This window comes from Vicugna pacos, chromosome 3 (assembly GCF_048564905.1).
Source record: "Vicugna pacos chromosome 3, VicPac4, whole genome shotgun sequence".
Taxonomy (NCBI): domain Eukaryota; kingdom Metazoa; phylum Chordata; class Mammalia; order Artiodactyla; family Camelidae; genus Vicugna; species Vicugna pacos.
In genome coordinates this window covers 116,419,838-116,436,730 of record NC_132989.1, presented here as the reverse complement: position 1 = coordinate 116,436,730, position 16,893 = coordinate 116,419,838, and the positions used below count along the sequence as shown (strand labels likewise).

Here is a 16,893-nt window from a genome sequence, read left to right as displayed (position 1 = left end):
CAATATCATGAGTAAAAGCTGCTGTATTGAAGGACTTTAAATCAGAGAAATAAAACCCTAAGCTCCCTGGGCAGAGGTCCGTTAGTAACTTGCGGACCCCAGTCCATTTTGTTGTTGTTGTTGTTGTTTTGAGAACACCGATGATAATACCCCCATGCAGAAACCTGATAGGGAAAAACGCACCTAAACAGATTGGGCTCTCAACGAGATTGTTCCCAGCACGGATGACCGAAATGACTGATAAAGACACAAAGTCGAGCTGAACCGTCACACCCTCGCCCCCAGACACGGATAGTCTTTAAAGACAGAAGGCTCTGTTAGCAAGTGCTCTCAAGAGCGAATGATTTCTACAAGCAGGGGTTTGACACCTAAGAGGAGTTTAACAATAGTCGGTGACAGGTAAGTTTGAATGTGCAGAATTGGGAAAGATAACATTTCTCCACTGTTTCTTTAATTATAGCTTTGAAAGAGGAGGTTGTCAGTTCCACCCTCATTCAGGAAACTGTCTTGTGACATCTCCGTTAATTACGACTGTCTGTGTGTTGTCAGGGAGGCTCCCAGTTTCCCAGCCCTGCCATAGATCTCACGCTGTCAGTGCAATTCTCCAAAAGAGGGTGAGGTCGGTGGGCCATCCGCTTGGACTCCCACAGCCCTGCTCTTGCCTTTGACAAGAGCACGGCCACGGTGTGTCCATAGCACAAGCCCCCTGGGAACCAAGTACCGACATCTGTCGTGGCCATTTAGATCTTTGAACAAGAACTGATGCTTGAGCCACTGCTGTTTTTGTCACCTGTTGTCTGCTAAGGGATAAGTTCAGGAAACATTTGGACCCAGCACTCATAAAAGCTTTGCTCAGGAAGTATGCCAAAAGATCCATGTAAATACCCCCCCCCAACAGGTGGAGCCGAACATTACGCCTGCCCCACCTAGGTGTGGGCTCGACTCCGTAACTAGATTCCAAAAGACAGAGCATGGAAATGGGAGAGAATTACGGAAGCCAAAGCTGGCAGACTCCACTCCAAAAGGCCAAGGTTATTATCATGCCCAGGGACGCCACGTCCTCATCAGGTGCTCCAACGCGATGCAGTGCCAGGGACCTGTGCCTTTCTGGTAAACTTTCCCCTAAAATTCCCTGTACAAACATGAGGAAAACCTCCAGGAAGCCAAACTGAGAGACGTTCTACAAAACATCTGAGCAGCATTCCTCAGAACTGTCCAGGTCACCACCAATAACAAGGAGACTGAGAATCCATCAGAGACTGGAGAAGCCGAGGAGACACGGCAGCTAAATGCAGTGTGCATCCCTGGCTGGGATCCTGGACCAAAAAAGGGCGTGAGTGGGGAAACTAGAGAAAGCCAGCATCTGAGGTCTGTTAATAGTCACACAGCAGCATCGGCCTTAGTCCTGGCAGCGGCACCATGGTCACGCAGGGCACGGACATCCGGGGACACTAGGGAAAGTGTACATGGGAACCTGGCTGGGGCCAGGCATAGGTGGGCAAGGCACCTGGGTGCACATTTAGGGAGGCACCCACGCTCTTACCCAGCCAAGCTTGGGTCTGCTTGTCCTGTGCAATAAAGACAATCTACCGACTCTGGGTTGTGATGAAGGAAAGTGCAGCATTTATTGCAGGGCACCAAGCAAGGAGTCCAGGCAGCTGGTGCTTCAAAGACCTGAACTCCTTGAAGGCTTTCAGGGAAAGGTTTTTAAAATAGTGAAGGGGAGGGCTGTGGGGTGTGTGATCAGCTCGTGGACATTCTTCTGATTGGCTGGTGGTGAGGTCATCAGGAGTCAATATCATGAACATTCTGGTTCCAACCTATCTGGTGTCTCTGTGCTTGTGGGCAGCACACAGTTAACGTCTTCTAGTGGGAATTTCAGTATCTGCAAAACGGCTCAAAGGATATGGCTCAGAATAATATCTATAGCCCTTGAGGAAAAACCAAAAGTCCTTGACTTTGCTTAATGGCTAAAGTATTATTTTGTCTTGCTTGACTGTTTTCGTTTCTTTCTGCATTTTTTTCTCTAGTCTCTGATTAAATGTACTCTTTGGAACTCAGGGAAGCCTAGGAGACTAAAGTTTTTCTACAGAAAAGAGGCAGGTGGGGTGGGGCTGGGGAGTCAATTCCAGGAAGGCTTCATCCCGTCCTGCTTGGTTACAGCTCTCAGGGTCTTGCACATACCATGTGTGACCCCGTGTAGAAACACTCTGTGCTATCTTTGCAACTTTTCTATAAACCTAAAATTACTCCAAAATGAAAAGTTTATGAAAAAAAAAAAGGCCCTGTTTGGACTCCTTCAGTATCCCTGTTAGGACATGGGACAGAAATGTTCCTGGCAATGGAAAGGGGGAATCTGGCACAGTGACCAGCTGGAGTCCAATCCAAGCCAAGCCTGTGTGGGCAGGGCTCAGCCTACGACACCTGCCATGCAGGTACCAGCAGACAGCGACACTGGGCAGTCCCAGCAATCCATAATAGTCAAGCAGGAGCTCCCCACGTAGGTATCCATGTTTAACAATATCCCAAAACACCTTAACTCGGAGCTTTATAAACCCAGAGAATCTGTTGAGGATGTTGGTCTACATGCCATTGGAAGTGGCGATGCTTAGAGCTCATAACCAACGGGCATGATGCACTGTGGATTCTGATGTGAGTCATCAAAGAATTACCCAGAGCCGGAGATCAGGATGGACGGCATCCTGCTGGGTCCAGACTTGTGAGCTCTGTGTCACTCTGGCCGCACAGAGTCCGGACTGCTTGGTGGCACCCCGTGTCTGGGGAACATGGGCACTTTCAGCCTGCTTTGCTTAAGAACCAGGATGAGGAACCACACGGCATTACAAGTTTCTCTCCCACCTTCTATGTCCTTGGTCCCTCTGAAGGCGCGATATTTTCATCAGCTTTGTCCTTGATAGTTGCAACCAGGCGTGGGGTGGGAAGGAGAGAGGGAGGGAGGAAATTTAAATTCTTTCAGGGAGGAGAATCACTTCCTACTTGAACTGAGAGCTAAAAAAAGTTCTCCCATTTGTGCAGTGCCACGTAACTTCCGGTGCCACGCCACAAAACACCCACGCGGAACAGTCACATGCCAGACCCTCCTCCTCCACTGCCCAGCACCAGGGGAGAGCCGCGGGGAGTGGATCGCCCCCGGAAGCGGCCGATGCTGATGTGGACGTGCATACAACAATGACCAAATAAGCATTTTTTAAATTGACAAGGTGAAAAAAATTTAGGATTGGGGAATCTTGCCAGAGGAAGAGCTGAATGTCAGTGAGGAGAAAAAACACTGAATAAACCCAAAATATGTTTTAAGGAAACCCTGAAATGTCTTCTGCATAATATTATCTCCCTCCGCTAGAACTGCCAATTTTTCAGTTTTTTCACTATTTTTATTTTCTTGAGGAATGATCATTTTTATAAATAGCTTTCTGAATGTCAAAGCCACTGTTGAATAATTTCTCTCTCCTTCTTATCCTGAATTACTTAATCTTCGCTGAATTTTTTGGGCATGTCTAAAGGGTTGGGGGGAAGGAGTTGCTGATGGCTGGAGGTGGTCATCTCTTCTGTGTCCTGTTGGCTTTGGCCATTCCACAGTCACAGCCCTTAACCAAGGTCAGGTAAGACTGATTGAAACCACCAAGGAGCCACTACCCAGGGGCCACGGGAGTGCTTCTTCTGTAGCCACAGTACGACTGTGACTCCGTTCCTCAAGCAGTGGAGACACTGCCCCTACATCTGTCCACTGAGATGATCTGGGATCCTTTGCTGGGGCTGCAGAAGCAGCCTGCAGTCAGGAGGAAGACCAAAAGATTTAGCTCGACCTACAAGGTGGTTCTGCAAGGGCGTGCCCACCACATCAGCGTCACCTGGGACCGAAAGCGAGATGCACCAGGGGACCGAAAGCGAGATGCACCAGCTGGATCAGGAACTTGGGTGGGGAGGGGCCGTGACCGTGAGTAAACGCACCCTCGGGGGTCACTCGGTTGCACCCTGAAGGATGAGGACCCCTCGTCTACAACCCTGGTTCTCAAACCTGGCTGTACATTTGAAAAAACCAAAACAGGCATCTCTATGGAGTCCACGGTCCACTGACATGAGTCGTGGTGCGAGCACTGGGGTTTTCCTCGGGTGGTTCTGATGGGCAGCAATGCTGGGGAACTCCCGGTCAGTGAGCCCAGGCCTTGCCCTGCCTCGCACGCCCGCGGAAGCCTGCAGTGTCTTCCAGGCCCACGACACCCATTTTCCTCTGAAGGCTGTTCTAGAACAGGGTTTAGTGTTCTGCTTGCACAGTAAACCATCAGAGGAGGGCTCAGAGATTTTCACTGAATCGTTTTTACATGTTTCAAATGATCCTTTCTCAGGTAATTCTATTGTGCAACCATGGCTAAGAATCAAGGGCTGAGAATCCATGGCCTCATCTCCTCGGAGTGGGATTTCCCCTCTCCCAGCCAGACTTTGCGTTATCTCAGAAAGGGGCTTGGGTGGGGTGATCCTCTGATTTATAATAAGCAATATATACTCAGTCTTTGCCCCTGGTTCAGCACAGAGATCCTAAAAACCTTGGAATTTCCTGCATCTTGTGTTATGTTAATGAGGTAACTTTTGGAAAGTACCTAAGATGAAGGCTGGTTGCCAGGGGCCCCAACCTTGCGTTTTAAAGCGATGGAACTTCTAGTCACACCCCCAACCCCTGGGGAGCAGAGGGGGCCAGAGACTAAATGATTTCATCCATCATTTCTATGTAATGAAGCCTCTATTAAAAACCCAAAAGGGCTGGGTTGGAAGAGCTTCTGTGTCGGTAAACCTGTGAAGATGCAGGGAAAGGGGCGGGCTCAGAGGACAGGGATGCCCCAAGCCCCTTCCCTACGCCCTGAGCATGTCTTCCATCTGGCTCTGCCTGAGTTACAGTCTGTTCTAATAAACCGGTGATGTAAGGCAAATGTTTCTTTGAGTTCTGTGAGCCACTCTAGCAAATTAATCAAATCCAGCAGAGGGGGTGGGGGTCACTGGAACCTCCAATCTATAGCCAGTAGGTCAGAAGCACAGGTGATCTTGGGACTGGCATCTCAAGGGCCAGGGGGTGGGGGTGTCAGTCTTGTAGGACTAAGCCCTTAACCTGTGGCATCTGACACTGCCCCCAGGTAGACAGCTCTGCAGTTGAATCGAATTGCAGGACACCAAGCTGGTAGCGCAGGAGCTCCGCACGTGGGAAGGAGACAATTGTCAGGTGGGAGCTCCCACCAGGACACACCGGGTAAAAGTACCGTTTACTCTTCATAGTATTTTGAGATGGTTTGGGTCTCAGTTTTTCACAAACCACTCCTCTTGAGGGACATTTTAGATGAGCTTTGGGTTCCTGCACCTGTCCTGGAACCCTGGGTCATAGAAAACCAAGGGCCCCTGTGAGATCATCTCCTGGGACATCAGCCTTCTGGGCTACCCCTCCTGCAAAACCCTTTCACTCGTGGCATCCTTTCTTCTATAAGGAGAGGAGAAAGGTTCATCTCTTCCCCTTTAATGATCCTTGTTTGTGTTCATGGGCATCCTTAATTAGGGCAATTTTATTAAAGTCCTTTAAATAAATAATCTCAAATTTCACTTGAACATAACCATTTCACTGTGATTAAAGCGCCCTGGTAGACGTGAATCGCCTGGAGGAAATCAAGGCCCCATTTAAATTTCTAAAACAAGTGTGCAAACTCCTACTTAAAAGCATCTCTGCTCAAGTGTCACTTCCTCCAGGAAGTCCTCTCTGAGCTCCCCCAAAGTACTCAAAGCTCCCAGTCAAAGGCCTCCTGACTTTGTAGACCTTTCTCCCTGTCACTCAGCATCCGAAGCCATTGATTCCCAGGTGACTGACTCCTCTGTCAGGTGGGCGGTTCTCTCTTGCATCCCTGGATCTTGGCCCACTGACTGGCACAGGCATCAAGTAAACAGAGAGCTCTTCCTCCTACTCCAAAGAGCGTGTGTTCTTTCTCCCATCTCAGCAGCCTCCTGCTCCAAATGAGCAAGGTGCACTGCACACGAAATCAAGAGGGATGCGGGAAATTCATCACCTGTCAGAGAAGCACAAAACCAGGAGCCAGAGGGATGCGGGCACTTCGGGAGGGCCAGCTGTGCAGCCGGCAGAGCCACTCTGTTTGGGTTCAGTCCATTTTGGGTTGCGATCGCTCGAGATGATCAACCACAAAGCAGGGGACATGCCACAATGTGGGAGGTCAGAGAGCACCCCAAGACGTTAATAAATGCTACCATGGGGTGGTGGGCACCCAAAAGAGCAGGCCTTATTTAAAGCTCTTTCTCTGGATTCCCTGTGATTGATTGTATCCTGGAAACTTCTGGACAGAATGACAGTCTCAGCACCTGTCCTGGACTGATTTGTATCTCCCAAAACTCACAGGTTGAAGACCCAGCTCCCTGATGTGACTGTATTCAGAGGTGGGGTCTTTAAGGAGGTGATTAGGGTTAAATGAGGTCATAAAGGTTGGGTCCTAATTCAGTGGGACTGGTGTCCTCACTAAAAGAAAAGAGACACCAGAGATCTCTCTCTGAGCACACACAGAAAAGGCCTTGTGAGGATGCGGCGAGGACACGACCACCTCAGGCTAAGGCACGCGGTCTCACCAATGCTCACGGTCAACCTTGACCTCTGACTTCCAGCCTCCAGGTCTGTGAGCAAATAAATTTCTGTGGTTTCAGCTGCCTTGTCTGTGTTTTTCTGCAGCCTGAGCAAATGAATATCGTGCTATTCCTATCTGCTTCATCAATAACTCTGTGTTTGATTTCAGCATGTAAACCTGGGAAAAGAATGAGATGACTGGCTTCAGAAAGTGGAACTGTCCAGAGGTCCAGCGTGTGCTTGGTGTCCTCAGTGCTCCAGGGGGAGATGTGTGTATTAGCAGCTCAGAGCTCACTCACATTTGGCCTTAAGTCTTTAGTCCGTTCATCATCCTTTACCCTCTTTCTATAACCCAGAGTTTCACAGCTGGGGACAGTGTTGTCACCCCACAGGGTCTCTAGGCAGTGTCTAGAGATGCTTTGGATTGTCACAACCGAGGGAGGGTGCTGCTGGCATCCAGTGGCCAGGGGACTGGGGTGCTACTAAACGTCCTATAACTCAAAGGACAGCCCCCGAAAGAAAGACCCCACCCCGAGGTCGATCATGCCAAGGCTGAGAAACCTGCCTGAATTCCCCATAGATTCAGGTTCTAAGTTGTCACAATGTTTTCAGGCCCCAAATTCATTCAACCAAACCAATCATCATTAGCTGAAGTATGTAAATAATCACGAGACCAGAAGAAAGTCATGAGACAATGGGAAGGAGATAAGTAACCATTAACTTTCCAGTCAACAGTGATCGAAATTGAACAAGCCATCTTATCACGTTTTAGTGCAAATAAAATACTAGGCACTGAGTGAGACGAGTGTTCTGACCTCGCTGACTCTGTCACCTTGGCATGTTTTCCGACAAGTCTCACATTAACCACGGTGGCGAAAGCCATGTGACATTTGCCCTCTAAATCCGAGGTCAGCCGATGGAAAGGCGTGTAATCACACCTGCAGGAGACCGAGCTGACCCTCGTGCACGTGTTCCCAGCTTCACGTTCTGCAATTTAGTAACGCCTCGTATAATTGTACATTGTCACAGCAGGTGACGTCACAGCCGCGCTCAAAACTCCTGTCTGCGGGCGGTTTTCAGTGGCCCTGCGGCGCCCAGATGCTTTCCCAACCTTCAGTATGTTCTCGTCTTTCTATAGATCTAATAAAAATAGAGAAAGAAACAGCAAGGCAGCTGCTAAAAGGGTCTCTTTACCTTGACCGGTGCCGGAGGGCCGAGGCGGTGGTGGAAGGGTACTTACCTTGCCCTGAGCACCCTGTGGCTGGCACTGCGGAAACAGTCCCCACTGTGGGTAACAGATGTGGACTGATCCCTGCATTTGGGATGCCCCAGCCCCTGTCTCTCAGCTTCCTGGGGCTGCTGTGGCAAAGCACCAAAAACTGGGAAGCTCAAACAGCAGAAATATATTGCTCACCAGGCTGGAGGTCAGACGTCCTGGATCAAGGTGTGGACAGGGCCGTGCTCCCTCTGAAGGCAGCAGGGAAGCACCTGCTCCAGGCTCCTCCCCAGGACATGCATGCCTGTCTCCGGGTCCAGATTCCCCCTTTTATGAAGACCCCAGTCATACTGGATCAGAGCTCACGCTAATGACCTCAGGCCATGGACTGATGTTTGCCCCGAAACTCCTGTGCTGAAGCTGAAATCCTCAAAGGGATGGTATCAGGAGAGGGGGGCCTGTGGAAGGTAGTTGGGTCATGTGGGTGGAGCCCTCTGGACTCTGAAGCACGTGCCTGAGGTCAATGTTCCAGGTGACATCATCGTTTCTTTCTGCCCTGTTTCGTCACGGTCACCTGCCCTGGCCCCACCTCCCAGTCCAGCCACAAGGTGACTTGGAAGACAGGCTGTGTGCTTTGCCCCGCAAATCAAGACATTCATATCCTGCCGATTTAAATTCTGTCCCTGACGTAATACCACATTGACAAATGGGAAGTCACTGCCTTGGAAACTGGAATGTGTTTCATGGGACAGAGGGCTCGTGATGGTTGGAAGATTAATATAACACCAGCCCCCTCCCGGACCCTGACTGTGTTCATCATCATCTCACCTCATTTCTCCTCTTTCATTCATTGTTTGCCACCTTCCTTACAACCGTGCTGTTCTGTTTTTCCTCACCTTCTGTTAGGGGCTGAATTGTGTCCCCAGAGAAGATGGCTGGAGTCCTAACCCCAGCACCTGTGAACGTGGCCTTATTTGTGAAGAGGCTTCTTTTTTTTTTAATTGGAATACAGTCAGTTACCATGTGGCAGGTTCTGGTGTGCAGCAGCACAATGCCCAGTCATGCGTATATACACATACATTCATTTACATATTCTTTTTCATTAAAGGTTATTACAAGATATTGACTATTGTTCCCCGTGCTCTACAGAAGAAATTTTTTTATCTATTTTTATATATAGCGGTTATCATTTGTAAATGTCAAACTGCCAAATTTATCCCTTCCCACCCCCTTTCCCCTGGTAACCATACGATTGTTTACAATGGCTGCAAGTCTGTTTTATAGATGTAATTACACAAAGAAGAAGCCTTTAGGGTGAGAGGGTGAGTCCTAACCCAAAGTGTAGTGTCCTTATAAGAAAAGGACATGTCGTGTGAAAACAGAACCACACAGGGAGGTCACCTGGGATGACAGAGGCAGTGATGTCCTTGCAACCCCAGGAATGTCATGCACAGACTGCCAGGAGCCACCAAAAGCTGAGAGGAGGCCAGGAAGGATTCTCCTAAAACCTCAGAGGGAGCCCAGCCCTGTCAACACCCGGCTTTCAGCCGTCTGCCCTCCAGAACCGCGAGAGAGTGAATTTCTGTTGTTTTGAGCCGCCCAGTTTGTGGCACTTCAGTCACAGCAGCTCCAGGAAATAATACTGCTCCCTTCAGCCAATCACCTTGCCTGAAGGAGGCATCCAGGGTCCAGCGGTGAGGCACAGACCATTGAAATAAAATTGATTAGAGGAAGTTTGCTAGCAGTAAGACACTGAATTCATTTTAGACCAAAACAAAAACAAAAAACCCTCCTTTGAAAATGGATGATTTCCTCAGTTTTACGGGCGGGACACAGCAGTCCCACCACCGCCTGCCCAGCTGCTTTGTTCAGGAGCCGGGACGTGACTTGAGGCCGTGCACCTGGGACGGCGGCACAGACCAGCACAAGGTGGAGCGCTGCCCGGTCCTCGATGGTGCGGCGGCGGGGGGCGCCAACCCGCAGGCAGGTACACCGGCGCGTCTACCACCCGCCAGCCGCCGCCCGCCTCTCCATCAGAGGTCTTTCCCAGTCACTGCAGATCTGCCTGGCTCCACTTCTCCCATTAAAACAAAAGCACTCACGGGGAGAGGTTCTGTGGGCCACAAAAATGAATGTGGACTCACATGTCAAGGACCAAGGAGGGACTAAGCGAAGGTCACGCGGAAAGGAGGCAAAACCCTTCATAAGCGTAGTCACCAACACCACTGCTCCTCCATCCTACCCTGGCCCGCCGTGGAGCACTTGCCCCCCACAGCGTGCTAGGAAGGGTGGGTTTTATGGAGCCTGTACATCTCTATCAGCCTCCTTTAATTATGGTCATTCACTGCCCAACAGTTTTAATCTGGAGGACAAAACAGAGGAAGGAGGGAGTTCTGACTCATTCTGTCACTAAGCAGCTTCTAAACGGCCAAGGAGGGGACTGCCAACTCTGCAGCCCTTTTTCTCAGTGGAATTCCCGTCTCAAGTCCATCGTCACTGGGCAGTGCAGGTGTCTCACTGCCCCGTCCCCGCCGGGTGCAGGAGTCCCGAGGGAGACCCCCTGCACCATCCAGGGTGACTGTGTCTGACTCACCACCAAGGCTCAGTGTGGAGACCCTGAGTGACCAATGAGTTGCCTTGGGGGTTCCAGAGCCAGCATACAGCCCTGGAGGATAGCCCTGTCCATTCAGGGCCACACTGGCCATTGAAGGCCCTGCCCACCGCACCCCCTTTGAGAAGCTTTCTCCTCCAGGCTCGCTCCGCCTCTGCTAAAGCCCTCAGCACAGCAGGTGATCATTTACCACCTGTCTTACCAGGCCAGCAAGTCCAACCCTGCTACATGTGACACCTGGGGGCTGTCAAATTTCCCCGATCTTAGCCTCACCCAGGAGATTCTGTGTAACTGGCCTGGGAGAGTGGGCATCAGTTTTTCCCAAGATAGCCCCCGTGCCCACCCAGGTGAGTCTGGTGTAGCCAGGCTGAGACGGCTGAGCTAGACTGTAGACCCCAAAAGTCAAGCTATTGCTACCTATTCTCTCCTTTTCATTATAAAAGCCTAGCCTAGTCTATCACATTTAACAAATGTTCCATGAATGAGTGAATGAATGAATGAATGAAACCTATGTGCCTTCCTCAGGTTAAGAGGAAGAGCTTTAAATGTGACCCACTGATTCTGAGATGCAAAGATGCTTACTTTTCCATTAAACTGTGATTCGCTAAAGCCTGTCATTTGACAGGGAAAGGGCACCTCTCTATGAAAAGTGAACGCTATGTTTATCACACCTGCGAAATTGACTAACAGCAGACCCGCTTGACCCAAATAAACCAGGAGTAATTTGACTCTGGAATTAAGCATGGAGAGTGCAGGCAGAAGCCACAACTTGTGAAACGGAAGCAAATGGAAGTTGCTGAGTAGAAGGGAGTTTCTACTAACCCATTTGTGTGTCTGTGGCCGTGAGCGGCGGGGGCAGCACCAGATGTGATTACACGTTCTCATTCTTCATACAGCAAAAACCCTGGTCATGTGACATCTTACTTATCAAGCTTCAAACAAACAACACTGGGCTCAAACGTTTACACAGCAGGAAAAAAAATCCTTCAGAAAACCAAGAGATTGAGAAATTATTTTGAAAATGCATAAGTAATGAAGGAAAGTAGGAATAAGTGATGTGATGCCAACCAACGGAGGAGTCCCAGATTCCTCATGGAATGAGGTCGGGCAAAACCTCCCAATGACAGGGAGAAATTTGTTTTATAGGTGGGTAGACAGAGGCTCAGCACAATGAAACCCCGACTGGAAGAACACAGGGAAATAAGTCTGCATAAGGAAAATGACAGCCTCCTTGTTACTAAGTCATCTGTTTCATTTCACAAGAAAATATATATTTAATGATGTTCCTGTATTAAGCTACTTTTTTGTTAAAAATGTGCTGTGCTAATTCACATGCTGTGCTCCACTGGATTAAAATGTCCTTGAGAACAGGAACTATGTCTTTCTTCTACGTAACTTCCTTGTGCAAGTTCTATGCCCAGTGCTATTTACTGTGGAGCATATGCCTTATTCTATAGCATGACTCTTCTATATCATAGCTTATTCTAAGTGTGTCATTTATAGTAACATGTGTGTACGTATATGACATATAATGGTATTGTTCAATATATAACATGCTTCACACTACATAATATAACTACACTTACAATTATTTCCGTTCTATTTAATTAGCACATACTAATCATAATAATTTAATACTTATATATAAAATCTTTAAACATATGTCATATTGGAGACCCTAAGATCTCTCTGAACTTGACTAAGACACATTTAGCCTTTTGCCTTTTTAGATAGGTTGTTTCTAAAAGTCTTTGACAGATGGATGGATAGATGGGTGGATGAATAGAAGGACAGAAGGATGGATGTATGGATGGATGGTTAGATAGATGCATGCATGGATGGATAGAAGGATGAAAGGATGGAAGGATCTGTTGACACACAGACATAGATCGTGAATCAAATGACACTGACAATGCACAAGCACTATGAAGGTGACCATGCCTGGTACAACTACAGTTTATAAAACCATTTAAACATTTCTCTGGAAGCAACCCTAATCCCGGTCGTGATGACTAAACATGTCTCCAGACATTACCAAATGTCCCCAGGGTTACTCTTGGCATCTAGTGGGTGGAGACCAGGATGCGACCAAACATCCCAGAATACACAGGCACCCCCCCCACAGCAATGAATTAACTGGCCCTAAATGCTAATAATACCAAAGTTGAAAACCTCTGAGTTGAATCAGTGAAGCTCTAGGCATCTGAAATGAAAATAAACCTAAGAGGAGCATTATTGATTCTTTTAGCTCACAAAGAGAAGGTCCACAAATCTTTACTGAGTGGCCAGTGTGTGCTGGGAATTTTGGAAAACTGATCATATCTGACTTCATCATAACCATTGGGAGGGAGGTATTATCCTCATTTTATTATAGAGGAAATTTAAGTTTCACACAAGTTAAACAATTTGCCCCAAATTAAGTAACCCTTATCAAGGTGCCCCAAAATCAAGCAACCTATTTACCGAAATGCCTCTGTTTATCAAATGAAAAAGCTTCACCAAAACATGAAAGATGCAAGTCTAAGAGTTGATAATCATAGCCCCACAGATGCTATACAAATTCATGAAAAACATTGTCAATGGCCTTCTTACAGGAAAGTAGGCTGTCTGGGGACCACTTCTGAAACTGACATCAGAAAGGACAATCACATCTTTCCAGAAACTACCTTGGGACTAGGCCTAGTGCTGCATCTCTTACTCAATAGTCCATCAACAATTGCTTGTCAAATTAATCTGAAAGGCTTGGTATTCTGGTCAGAGACCACTCGATGGAATGAGTCACAGAACTTCCCTTGATAATTTCTACATTTGGATATTCTTAGCTGGAAGGAAGGGAGGGAGGAAGGGAGGAAGGGAGGGAGGAAGGGAGGAAGGAGGGAAGGAAGGTGAATTCAGCCTAGGAAGTGACCAGCCATGGCGTAGCTATGTTGAGGAACACATAAACAAGTCTGGGAAATATCCCTGAGGACAGGATAATGTTTTCAGGTAGAATTTGAAGACTTTCTCTATTTATATAATTCTAATTTGACACTATTTTGAAAACTGGTTTTTTAATATTAATCCAAATCTGAATATTTTTAAATTTTACTCTTGTACCAAATTCAGCAAGTCCCAGACCCTTGATCAGGGAGTTTTCCCGTGTCTCCATGACCTCAGGCTTGGTGACGCTTGCAGATCGTCACGAGACGGACTGCATTTTCTATTTTGCATGAGGACTAGTTCTATGTCACAGACACAGCTTTTGTGTATTACTTTTAAAAATAGCTCACTTTGGTTCCACGCCTGGGCTGGCTCGTTGTTTGCTTCTGCGTTTGCTTGGAGAAGTTCCCAGGCTGGAGGGGCGGCAGGGACGTGTGGGAGACTTCCGAGCCCAGCCAAGACTGCTGGAACCCAAGGCTCAGGGACGCTGCAGTTAACCCGAGGCCAAGGGAACCCTTGATTTCTGCCTCTGAAGCCTTTGCATTAGGCATTGCCACCTGGGAGCCTGTCTCTGAAATGGGTGTTGGACTATGTATGTTTGGGGGGCTCATCCATCGGGAGATGGGGGAGCAAACAACTCCTGGCCCATGAAACTGACTCTCCCTCCATCACAGGTGCCAGCCCCTCCTCATCCCACAGGTGCCAGCCTCTCCAGCCCTCACAGATGTCAACCTCAGCTCAGCAGGCTCCCCCCCCATGCTGCCCAACCCCCCTCCTTCCCTTACAGACCTGACCCACCGATTCCTAGCAGTGCAGGGGACAGTGGAGAAAAGCAGTTTTCTCTCACTGGGTACAGCTGCCCACTTTAGGGAAGGGAAGGGGGCAGGGGAGAAGAGGACAGAAGACCCCCGGCCCACCTTCCAGCCCCTCCGCTGAGGACACAGCCTCCACCAGCTGGGCTCCCTGGCTTCGCAGGGAGCACCTGTGGGTTGAGGGGACAGATGCGAAGGCGAGGCCACAGCTCACAGGCAGGCAGTCCACACCCGCTGGGAGGAACGCGCAAGCAGCAGCACCGGTTAGAGTGGCTGTGCCCTCCAACACCGAGGTGCAGGCGGTCCTACAGGACGCAGCTCCCAGCACCCCCACCTCCCCGCCCCAGCTCCCCTGGGTCCCACCCAGAGCACCCCCTCCCCCCCCGCCCCGCACCACCTCCCGGGATGAGCCCTGCAGGGCCGGGCGGGCCGGGCGCGGGCGTCCGCCCAGGGTTGTGGGGAAAGGCGCAGGATGGATGGCCGGGAGATAACTCCCCGCGGGGAGGTTTAAAAGGCCACTGGGCTGCGGTCGGGGCGCCTGACAAATAAAACGCGTGCTCCAGCAGACCTGAACGCGAGCCTGGCGACGCAGCGCTCCGCGACCGAGCCGGAGAAGAAGGCCGGAAGCAGCAGCCGCAGCCGCGCTCGGGGACGCGCGAGCCCCGCGCAGACCGGCTCGGCGCCCGCAGGCTTCCCCGGGGGCGGGGGTGGGGGTGGGGGGTGGTGTCCCCTCACTGGGGCGGCCCTGGCCGAGTACCATGTTCTCACAGCTCCGGAGCTTGCAAGTCCAAGGCCAGGGGGGCGGCGGGGCTGGAAATTTCCTCCGAGGCTTCTCCCTCTGGCTTGTAGGCGGCGGCCTTCACCTGTGTCTTCACATGGTCTTCCCTTTGCGCGTAGGGTCGGGGTCTTATCTCCTCTTCTTAAATGGACGCCAGTTTAATTAAAGGCCACCTTAATAACCTCTTTTCCTTTCATTCCTTCTGTAAAGGCCCGATCTCAGATACGGTGGCATTCTGAGACACCGGAGCTAGAACGTTAACCTGTGGAGCAGGGGGTGAGGGACCGGCTGGGCCTGTAACGGGGAGGCTGTGATGTGTGTCTTGGGGGAGGGGGAGGGCATAGCAGTGTCCTTACCCCCACCCCGTGCTCAAGTAGATGAAGTCAACTGACCCCAATAACTGGCACCCCAGGGTGCGGGAGGCGGGGGACACAGGTCACCGAGGAAGGTGACCGGAGCGGTCTCAGGGAGCAGCGAGCCTCTGGGGCGGGGGAAGGGGCAGGGGGCATTTTCAAGCACAGGGAACAGGGGGTGTGGGAAAGGCCAAACCCAGGGCAAGGAGGAACTTTGCCAAAGAGAGGGGACAACGGGGCCTGAGGGGGGAAATGAGGGCTGGACGCCACCTCCCTGTTGTCAGCCCAGGACTGGCCCTGGGCTCGGATGCGGGGAGTTCACCACACATGCCTGATGTGGGTGGAATGACTGATGTCAGGCAGAAAGGATCCACATCTCAACGTGAGTGCTTCCGCTACCTCTCGAAAATTGGATTCGCAGATATGTTCTGCCCTGCAACACGACACTCTACCACCTAAATTCCTCTATTCCAAAGCCAAATGTTGTTTCTGTAATGAGTTTGAAAATAAAAGAAAAATATTAGGAAACATTCTTCATGAATCCTGAGAAGGATATTATTCTGTTCGGAGGCATCCTAATTATAAAGCTACACAATAAACCTCAATCCCAGCAGTCACCCTTCTCTATCAGGCAGGTGGTAATTGCTTTAAAAAAATATATATGTGCACAACTCATGGCTTATCTGTTTAAGTTATCTGTTTTGAGGAAGGAACATCTATCTTCTTAAATTGCTTAATTTTTTATTCTGCAGAGGCTCACTTGGAATAAAATCTCCCTTCAAGAAAAATATTGCTGCCTGGATGAAAAAGCAGCACTAAACTATAGAATATTTTCTCAGAAAAGATGAGACTGTAAAGTGACAGATTCAGAGGGAGGTCTTACAAGTTTTCCCTTCCCAGCTACTGAGGATACAAAGAGTAGCGTGAAGTTTTTGGTGGTTCTGCTGCTCAGGCTCAGGTGCCCTGGGCAGGTCGGGGTGGGGGTGGCCTCTGGGCTCATCCAGACCCCAGGAGAGGGATGGAGGGTTCCAGGCATTTTAGGAGTAACTCAGTGTCAATTACCCCCAAGGTCATAGAGGACCATCTGCTTTCTTTAAAAGATGGTTTCCTATCGAGTTCTCCAGACATACCCCAGGATAATGCCTTCCGACCTATAAAATGTTTCTTGGAAACAAATTATCTTATGGTGTGTGGGATGGGGAGACGGGTTACATTGTACCAGCAGAAGACCATGTAGGGCAGGATTTTAACACTGCAGACCAAAGCCTACTGGAAAGGAGTGAAGTCAATTGAGCATCTTCTAAAAAAGGAAATCATAGAACAGACCAGCCTGGGCCAGGACAGGACAGGTAAGAAAATACCCCACTGCCTTGCACATAGGAAAGGTGAGCAGGCCTTGCAAACCTTCCATCCTCTCGGAGTTAATCCACTCTGGGTGTTCACACACCAGTCACCCACCCTCTGGGCAGAAGGGTACAGCCCTTGAGCTTTGTATGCTGAGACCAAAAACACTGGAACTGTGAGGAAGTGACCTCGAGAGCACGTGTCACAGTGCAGGAAGTACCCAGAAGCTCTCTGGGAC

The 16,893-nt window shown here is 49.6% G+C and overlaps 1 long non-coding RNA gene across 1 annotated transcript; it reads left to right on the top strand.

Annotated features, from left to right (window-relative positions):
- Nucleotides 1–6,524: 6,524 nt before the first annotated feature.
- LOC140690040 (uncharacterized) lies at nt 6,525–6,933 on the top strand. The gene is made up of 2 exons (XR_012065235.1): nt 6,525–6,670; nt 6,792–6,933. It is a non-coding gene; the product is annotated as an uncharacterized lncRNA (long non-coding RNA).
- The last annotated feature ends 9,960 nt before the right edge of the window (nt 6,934–16,893 follow it).